Source organism: Nyctereutes procyonoides, unplaced genomic scaffold (genome assembly GCF_905146905.1).
Source record: "Nyctereutes procyonoides isolate TBG_1078 unplaced genomic scaffold, NYPRO_anot_genome, whole genome shotgun sequence".
Classification (NCBI taxonomy): Eukaryota; Metazoa; Chordata; class Mammalia; order Carnivora; family Canidae; genus Nyctereutes; species Nyctereutes procyonoides.
Window position 1 is genome coordinate 28483777 of NW_026575126.1, and position 10451 is coordinate 28494227.

Genomic DNA, 10451 nt, shown 5'->3' on the forward strand with positions numbered 1-10451 from the left:
GAGTGTAGAGTGCTAAGCTGGGTGGTGGCAAGAGAAGAAGCTGGAGAGATAAGCAAGGGTGAACTCATGAAGCCTATAGAGGAGTTTCAGCACTGTGGTGAAGGGTCTCAAGAACGTTGCAAAACTATAGGCAGGACGCTAAGGTGATCAGATTTGCCTGTTAGAGAAAGAACTTCAGTGGCACCAGCATGAATAGGTTTCAGGAAGGCAATCCCAGAGACACTGAAGGAAACAAAGAGGCCTACAGCTTTGGAGTCAAACAGACCAATGCTTTGATCCTGACTCTGCTATTTAAAAGCCCAATGAGGGGATCCCTGTGTGTCTCAGCAGTTTAGCACCTGCTTTTGGCTGGGACTCCCAGCATGGAGCCTGCTGCTCCCTCTGCCTTTGTCTCTGCCTCTCTCTCTCTCTCATAAATAAATTTTAAAAAATCTTAAAAAAAAAAAGCCCGATGACCTTGGGCTAGTTCTTGCCCTCCTTAGCTTCTACTTCCCCATTTGTTATTTTAGGCATAATAATTTTTACCCCATGGCGTGATTTGAGGATTAAATAAAACAGCGTATGTAAAACAATCGGCATAGTACCTGACACATGATAAGCAATGATTGGTAGCTATTAAAATGTCTAAGGCAGTTATAGTAGACCTGGAAAAAAATGGACAAGTTTGAGAGATTTTAAGATAGATAAGATAATCTGGAAATTTTGGCAATTAATTTTATGTCTGGGAGTAAGGGAAAAGATGAAATTGAAAAGAGTTTCCAGACATTTGACTGTGGAGGCTTTGTATTTCCATGTCAATTCACCCAAATAGGGAACATAGGGAGATGAAGCAGGGAGGAAATGAGGATGAATTTAATTTTGGATACATAGTGTTCAAGGGATCCCTGGTACATTTAAGAAGAGTTGTGTCATAGATAGTTGGATATAGGATCTTAGGTTCAGGAAAGAGGTGTGGCCTAAAGACGTAGACTAGATCAATGAGACTATCCAGACTAAGTATGCAGAGTGAGAAGAGGAGCAGAAGGTAGGTAGAACCCAGGACATAGCCCAGGCAGGAGAGGAGATAGGGTTGGAAGTTGGAAATAAAGCCAGGGAAATGAGAAAAACAGAGGTAAGCCAAAAGAGAAAAGAAGTTTGAAAAGACAGCAGTCAACAGTACAAAAGCCAAAGAGAAATCAAGCGAGGTAAGGATCAAGACATACCCCAAGGAGTGGGTAATGTCTAGACATCAGGCAGGACTTGGGAAAGGATGGTTTCATGGAGCAACAGGGGTACAACCCTACTGTAATGGGGCAGAGTAAATGAGAGCTGAAAAAGCGAATACTGTGAACTTCATGAAGGAAAAGAGAGAAGACTACCTGTAAAGGAAAACCTTTTTACTCCTTCAGACTTCATAACTGAAATTTCTGCCATTTTAACTTCCTTTGACCCAGGAGTTCCCAGCCTTGGGTCCATAGACTGCTTCAGGTGGTTTATGAATAGAATTTAAGAGGTCTCTGTGTTTAGATAAGAGGAAAAAGTACAACTTTGATTTCGCTAGCCTGAAATTTAGCATTTTCATCAGTTATGAATGTAGGCAAAAACTACAAAAGATTAGCACTACCTGTGACTGTCAAAAACATATTTTCATATCATATTACGGGTGTCACAGATTTCTCAAAATATCACTTACACTCATCACTTTCATGAAATTATGGTAGTTATCAAATCTACTGCTAGATCTCATTAACAAACCATTTAAACATATTTTGAAAACTGTATTTAAATGTAATTAGTTTTCTTTGTAATCTTACGTATTTTACTTTGTTTTTTATAAACATGATTCTGAGAAGGTGTCCTTAGGCTTCCCTAGATGTTAAAAGGGTCTTTGGCACAAAAAGGTTAAGACTTCCTGCTAGTCCATTATGTAGTCATGTACTGACTCCGTCATCACCAACTTTTGGTTTCTATGTGGTGCTGCTCTTATTTTGTTTGATATGTTACAATTGTCCCAAATGTTCCCCCAGGCAAGATAGCCATGTGTCTCTCTGCACTTTTCTGTAGATCTGACCACCTGCCAGTCTTTTGTCTTTTCACCTGGTCATCAAAAAACCTCTTGTTTTGGAGAAGGTAAAATTAGTTCGGGCGGCCAGGGTGGCTCAGCAGTTTAGCGCTGCCTTTAGCCCAGGGCCTGATCCTGGAGACCTGGGATCGAGTCCCACATTGGGCTCCCTGCATGGAGGCTGCTTCTCCCTCTGCCTGTGTCTCTGCCTCTCTATGTGTGTGTCTCTCATTAATAAATAAAACCTTTAAAAAAATTGGTTCAAGTATGTGTTCACTTGTTCACTTGCCATTGACAACCATTACTGAGCACAAGGTACTATGCTACCACTTGAGGGTGCAGCAGGTACCTCCAAGAGGTATTTATAGGAATTTATAGTTTGGGGAGTGGTCAAAAAAGAGGAGAGGCAGACTGAGGTACAAAGAGTTACTAGACAATGTGGAAGTTGCTTCATTAGGATATATAAAGGTTTATGGTACATGAGTTGCCAGGGGAAGACTTCATGCAGGAGGTGACATTGAAAGTAAAGAAAATGCCATTAAAGGACTGAATTTGCTGAGACTGGATAAGTAATGTTCATGAGCCATTAACTCAGTTTTCTAAAAATCTTGGACCATTAAACATAATGGAGTAAAAGACATTTGCATCTTGGTGTATAGATTTGATAACCATATTTGATTGGCTCTGAGAACCAAAATTGAGGAAAGAAGTGAATATTTAGGATATTTTCTTCCCTCTATGCATTTGTACAGAGAAATAATATTCATAATCACCACAGATGAAAATATTAGGGAAACATTAACTTGAAAAGGATTTTGATATGAAGAATTGTCTAGTTTTTCCTAGATGAGTGCATGACACCTGCTGGCCAAATTATATAATTTTTCTCTCCAAAGGAATGGTGAGTAATAAAGCTAATTAATTTTAATTAACTCTGTTTCTCTACCAAAGGAATTACATATTAGACTCAGGCTTTCCTTTAATGATCAGCAAGGGGGAGGTTTTTCTGAATGGTAAATGTGGTCCTTGTTTTGTTTTTCTAGCTTAAAAAGATCAAGAAGTTCAAATAATTTAAATATTTAATGCAATTCTTTAACAGTGAGTTAACTAAGATTTGGAGAGAAGTCAGGCCTCACTCAAGGTCACATGCTAGTGGATTGGCCATTTGATAGTAGAGCCCTTGTTTCTGTTCTCCATTCCCAGAATAGGCAAGATATCCAGAGCAAGGGTTTAGGTTAACTTCTCTTCTATCTCTCATTATTGGACTCTGTTTTTCATAAGTTTTACTGCCAATGACATTACTAATATTCTGTATGAGTCTTTTATTTCTTCTTCTTGGCTAATTGCTGTGATTAGGACTTCCCAATACTATGTTGAATAAAAGTGAGGAGAGTGGGCATCCTTTTCTTATTCCTGATCTTGGAGAAAAAGCTTTAAACCTTTCACATAAATAAATAAATAAATAAATAAATAAATAAATAAATAAATAAATAAATAAATAAACCTTTCACCAATGAGTATGATGTTAGCTGTGGCCTTGTCATTTATGTCCTTTTTCATGCTGAGGTACATTCCCTATATATGCACTTTGTTGAGAATTTTTATCATAAATGGATGTTCAATTTTGTCAAATGTTTACTTTTTTTGAAAAAAAAAAGCCTGGTTTATTGAGGCAAACTTTACGTGAAATAAAACTCACCAATTTTAAGGGTATGATTTAATGAATTTTGATATATTTAGTCACATCACCACCACCACCACACACAAGATCTAGATGTTCCTATCAGACCCCAAATTTCCTTCATGCCATTTTTACAGTCAAATCCCCCCTCCTACCCCCAGGCCTCAGTAACCACTGGTCAATTTTTTTCTACGGTTTTGCCTTTTCCAGAATGTCATATACATGGAATCTTTTGTGTCTGTCTTCTTTTACTTGGTTTAACTGATTTGAGATTCAGTCTTGTTGCTGCATGTATCAGAAGTCTGTTCCTTTTTATTGCTGAAAAGCATTCTAATGTATGGATAAACCAAATTATGTTTATTGTTTCACTAATTGTTGGAAATTTAAATTGTTTTTTGCCTTTGATGGTTATGAATAAAGTTTCAGTACACATTTGTCTACAGGCCTTTGTGTGGATATAAATTTTCTTATCTCTTGGGTAAATACCCAGACACAGGATTGTTAGCTTACATGGTAAGTGCATATTTAACTTTATAAGAGACTGGCTTTGGCTTTTGTAAAGGAAGCTTACACATATTTCTTTATTCTATCCCTATTTTAGACTAATTGTAATTGTGTCCCATATCATTGTTGTAGAACCCTTTTGTGCAAAATATAGCTTTAACTCCAAGTATGACGAGAAAGCAACAATGAAAGGCTATTTCATGAGCCTCTTTAATACAAACTCATGAAACAATACAAGCTCATGAAACAGTATTTTTAGCAGTGTATTTAGAGCCTGTGTTAAAGAGGAGCCTGTATTAAAGAGGCTTGTGAAATAGTATTTTTAGAGATAAGAGTATTGCTTTAAGAGAAGAGTAAAACCTTGGAATTAGCTGCAGTCTGTCACTTTGATTTGCTGTGCAACCTTTATTTATTAGGCAAATTACCTACCCTCCCTGAATGTCAGTTACTGAACCCTCAAATGTGGGTGAGGCAGGTGTCTACACTGTAGGATTGTCACAAAAACTACATGGGATAATGGAAGTGAGTGCTCCTCACAGGATAGGTGCTGCTGTTACTGCCATTAGATTAACAACTTTTGCTAAAAGCTCAAGTCTACATTCTACAAAACAAATGGTATCACACTCTAGATATTTTAGGATTCATTAGGAATTAATGTGTTTCTTCAGGGGTTGTAAATATGTCACACAGAGACAAATGAGTCTCGTTTGGCTCTAGCGTCTATGATGTGTGAGTTTAAAAACTACTGTTCTTACGTTTTACCACAGATTAGCATTTTGTACTAAATTACAATCATGTTTTTTATAGGTCACTGAGAAATGCTATTGTCACATAAATTATGATGAGAATACCAATTTGTTACAACTTATGTAATATGATTTACCTGGGCCAGGGCCCACTTAGCTTAGTAACTTCTGAGGGTCAGATAGTATCCCAGAGCTCCACTGAAGAAGATACTCTCAATCAAACACATTGACTGTCGGTTTCTAACTTTGCTATTTTAAGACACTTTTCATTTAGTATACTGGCATGTATTTGAGTTGCTAAAAATGTTAATTAGGTTGCACTGACATCTGCTGGTCACACAGTAAATTCCATAAAAATAGTGTTTCATAAATGTCAATAGAATCTAATCATTTCATTTAGTCTTTATTTTTTTATTTGATTTTTTAAAAGATTTTATTTATTTATTCATGAGACAGATAGAGACAAGTAGAGACATAGGCAGAAGGAGCTCCCTGGACTCCAGGATCCAGATCCCTGGACCCCAGGATCATGCCCTGAGCCCAAGGTAGACGCTCAACCACTGAACCACTCAGGTGCCCCTTATTTGATTTTTTAAAGGTTGAGTTTTCAAAACTTGTATCTGCATTTGGGTTTATCAAATTGGGGCCTGTACCCGATCATATCTGATTCAGAGTTCCATTTGATTCAAGTGGCTTGTTACCCTGTTGCATAACTCTGGGATCTTCATAAAGGCCAGGGCAAAAGAAGCTTGGTGAGAAGTAACATACCTTTTCAATAAATCGCAATCTCTTCCAGTCAGTGTTTACCACTGACTGATGGCATAGTCTTCTTTGTCTTCATCATTGTCACATCATAGTCATTATGTCTTCTGCTTCAAAAACAGTATGACAGTAGTGATGTGTATTAATTGAATTCATATTAAATTCATATGCACTTTGAGTAAAGGACTTCTGGGGAGATAGGCTGAGGGTGTAGGGAAGATAGTAAGGTCCAACAGACCTAGACTCTAAGGAATTATTTTTTTCTTGTTAGGAAGTATAACCTGGTTCCTTTATTTATATTTAAGATTGATTTATTTGAGAGAGAGAGAGAGAGAGAAAGAGAGAGAGAGAGCACGTGAAACTGGGCAGGAGCAGAGGGATCTCAAGCAGACTTTCCACTTAGCATGGAGTCCAATGTGAGGCTTGATCGCACAACCCTGAGACCATGACCTGAGTGGAAACCAAGAGTCAGATGCTCAAATGACTGAGCCACCCAGGTGCTCCTGACCTGGTTCTTTTAAAACCTACCAATTCAACAGTTATGTTGCATCAACAAATTTTACAGCATTAGAGAAATGTACGGATCATTTAGTTCATTCCTCTCTTTTGTAGATGTGAAAACTAAGACCCAGGGATCCCTGGGTGGCGCAGCGGTTTGGCGCCTGCCTTTAGCTCAGGGCGCGATCCTGGAGACCCGGGATCGAATCCCATATCGGGCTCCCGGTGCATGGAGCCTGCTTCTCCCTCTGCCTATGTCTCTGCCTCTCTCTCTCTCTCTGTGACTATCATAAATAAATTAATTAAAAAAATTAAAAAAAAAGAAAACTAAGACCCAGATAAATTTACATAACCTAAATCATTACTTAGCTTATATGAGAAAAATGTTTCCTAATTCTCCCACTGCAGTATTCTTTCCTATATAAATTGTCTTCACTAGCTGCTTATTACTTAAACCAAAAATACTTGAGCACTCAAATATGATCATTTGAGAATTTATATTTAGCTTACATTAACTCAATCATCCTGACTTTCTCTAACTAGAGATGTGTTATTAAAATATACACTGTATTATGTAATATTGCTCAGTAGTGATTCAGAAATAGGTGTCTATCCATAGGTCCTCCCCAGAACCTGAAGATCCATTTCTTCAGATGTGAAAATAAAGACATGTGGATTGGGGTGGGTTGGGGGGAAGGCAGGAATAAATCCTAATCAGGGCCAGAAAAATTTCTGGCTCTTTGATCAGATTTGGGGTAACAATTATGCACCAGATGTCTTATCAGTAATATATGCACATTTCCTGCCCCCCTAGTTTTCTGTTCCAATAGGCACTGTTATATGGGATAAAACTTGAAAATGCGACTTGCATTGTGAGAAAGTATGCACTCTATAGATAAATTACCAATCAAATAAACTATAATATAATGTCAAGCACATTTTTCCTCAACTTCAGCACTACTGACATTTTGGGATGCTTAATTCTTTGTATTGTGGGGCTGCTGCATCAAGTCAGTAGCATGCCCCCCCCCTTTTTTTAAAGATTTTTATTTATTTATGAGAGACACAGAAAGACAGAGGCAGAGACACAGGCAGAGGTAGAAGCAGGCTCCATGCAGGGAGCTCGATGTGGGATTCAATCCCGGGTCTCCAGGATCACAACCTGAGCCAAAAGCAGACGCACTTAACCACTGAGCAACCCAGGTATCCCACATACCCCTAATTATAACAGCCAAAATGTCTCCAGACATTGCTGTGTGACCCCTGGGGGGAGGGTGACAAAAATCAGCCCAACTTAAGGACCACTGCTATAAATTAAAGCTCCTTCCCTCAGGTTTATTATGTTTTTTAACTACGTAAAATATTCTGATCAAGAGTTTGATTTTTTTAAAGATTTATTTATTTATTTATTTATTTATTTATTTATTTATTATTTATTCATGAGACACACACACACACACACACACACACAGGCAGAGACATAGGAGAAGCAGGCTCCAAGCAGGAAGCCTGATTTGGGACTCGATCCTGGGACTCCAGGATCATGCCCTGGGCCAAAGGCAGATGCTCAACCGCTGAGCCACCCAGGCATCCCAAGATTCTTTTTTTTAAAATAAAATATTGTCATATAAAAAGAGAAGCCTCGAGTCCTTTCTAGTTTAGATAAATACTTCATTTGAATATTCCATTCTGAGCCAGAGTTAATAAAGTGGGTTCCTTAAATTGTTTTCAGTACTTGCATATTCATTCTTGCTTCTTTTTATTCTCCAAGGTATAATTTTGACACAGCTACTAACTCACGACCAAGTTTCTTTAACTCTTGGCCAAGCTGCTCTTTCTTTATCTGTAACAGCTTTGGAAAAATTTGTGTGCTTTCCTAATGCTACAAAGTTTTCTCTACACTTTATGCCCTTTGAAACCAAAAGCAATCAGGGAAATTTTAGGGCAGGTATTTTCATCCCCATTCTCCAGATAAGGAAATTAAGTAGAGCCATGACTCAGTGCATGTTTCCAATGTATCAAATGTTCTTTTTTATTTCTTTTATATTTTTAGGTATTGAGAGAGCCTTCATGAAAGAAGAAAAGGAGTGATGGAAGTCAGGAGAAAAGGAGTAGAGAGAGCGAAGTTGGGAGAACCCTAACAGAGCAATAATCACTGGTTTATGAAATAGCCGTGGCGTAAGGAATGACTTCTCACCATTGAAGCACTAGCAGTCAGTGAAATTTGGCACCTCCCCAACCCTCCTCCATATCATGATCCTCCACTCCATCCTCCCCTGCCCATTCCCTCTACCTCCTGCCCTTCCCTGCATTTGAGAGCACAGCTTGCATACACACCTTTGGGTCAAAGCCTTGGGTCCTTCCAAGAGGAACAAATGTGAGGGTCTTTTTTTTTTTTTTTTTAAAGATTTATTTATTTGAGGGGAGGAGGGGCAGAGGGAGAAGAGAATCCCAAGCATACTGTGCCGAGCATGGAGCCCCACGTGGGGCTCATCAGTCCCATAACCCATAAGATCATGACCTGAGCAGAAACCAAGAGTTGGATGCTTAACTGACAGCCACCCAAGTGCCTCCCCCATTTTTTTTTTTTTTTTTTTTTCTGGATCAAGCAAAGGGGTCAGCAATTCATTGCCTACACTTCAAGCCTGGAACAAAGAGTTTCTAGAAGCACTTCAGAAGCTTCCTAAAACTTACACTGCCTTTGAATCTTTTATTTGACAGTTGGGCTGCCTATTTTTCAGCCTTCTTAACAGAGTTAACATAACCAAATCCTTCCAAACCCTGCGACCTTCGAGTATTTTGTACAGGGAAAAAAGAAAGAAAACCTTTAAAGAATATGCAAAGTTGGGAAGTCCGATGGAAAATAAGTGTCTTCAGATGTGATATGAATAGTGCAGCTATGGCAATGTTTCTAGACGCATATAGCAATATGTATCAAAAACCCCCAAAACACACATACTACTAGATAGGTCCAGGTATTGAAATTCTTGGCCTTATTATAAAGGAATCATTATAGATGTGCTCAAAGGCAAGGGCACTTACCCAAATGTTGTCCTAATAGTAAGAAATCAAACAAAATGGTAGTATGATTGATTATATAGTTTATCTATCCAATGAAATACCAAATTAATTGTGCTATTAAAATATATGACTAGGAAAGTCAGAAGAAATAGACACAAATATGCTTAGCCATTGTTAATGGGGTGGTGTGCTTTTCATTTCTTTATACTGTTCTGAATAATCCAAAATTGCTAGAATGAATATGTAGGGTTTTAAGAATAAGGGGCATTTGAAATTTTATTTTTTTAAGATTTTATTTATTGAGAGACGGGGGTGGTGGTGGTAGGCAGAGGCACAGGCAGAGGGAGAAGCAGTCTCCATGCAGGGAGCCGGACGTGGAACTCGATCCCAGGACTCCAGGATCACACCCTGGGCTGAAGGCAGGCGCTAAACCACTGAGCTACCCAGGGATCCCCTGGTATTTGAAATTTTAAAAAATGACATGAAAATTGCCATAGTTCTCTGTCCATTGTTATATAGGAATAATTTATTGAATATCCACATGGTGGGCTCAGGGGTTTTCTAATACTTAGGTGGCGAGTTACAGAATTAACTGCACTTATTAGCAATAACACACCTCAACAGTTCTCATTTATTGGCCATGAAAATGGGCAAGGCATTGTGCTATATTTATATAAGCTATCTGTTTTATTTCTTAAAGCAAACCCCTTGGTAGATAGGACTCTCATTTTTGCAGATGAGGAAGATGATGCTCCAGGAAGTTAAATGTGAGATCTAAGGACTTCAGTCCAAATATTCTCCTGGCACATTTAGCCTCTAAGCTACATTACTTTCTTCATGTAGTTTTAAAGCTGAGCATCATCTCTTCTCCTGATCATTTGGAGCAAGAACAAGAGGGGTACAGAGGAAAGCAGTTTTAGTAGAATCACAGCCGCAAGGCAAAGGTCTCTGTATGATAGACTGAACTTCACTTTGTGATCCTATTTGCTCTATAATGTCTGAAAAACATGATATAATTAACTTATGTGGTGCTTAAGACAAATTTGAGAACACAAAATGGGAAATAAAATCTGGGAGTATTTTCCCACTGGAGAATTTCCTCCTGGGGAATGCAGCTAATGTCTCTGCTTTACCTGAGCAATATATTAGAATAATTAGAAATTCATAAAAATACAGACCACAAAAACATTGATTCTGT

General features: G+C 38.3%; 1 long non-coding RNA gene across 1 annotated transcript in view; it reads left to right on the forward strand.

Annotated features, from left to right (window-relative positions):
• Window positions 1-10289, forward strand: part of LOC129519725 (uncharacterized) — a 29089-nt gene extending 18800 nt beyond the window's left edge. The window contains exon 3 of the long non-coding RNA XR_008666435.1: window positions 8286-10289. This is a non-coding gene — a long non-coding RNA (uncharacterized LOC129519725). The remainder of the gene's footprint in view (window positions 1-8285) is intronic.
• The last annotated feature ends 162 nt before the right edge of the window (window positions 10290-10451 follow it).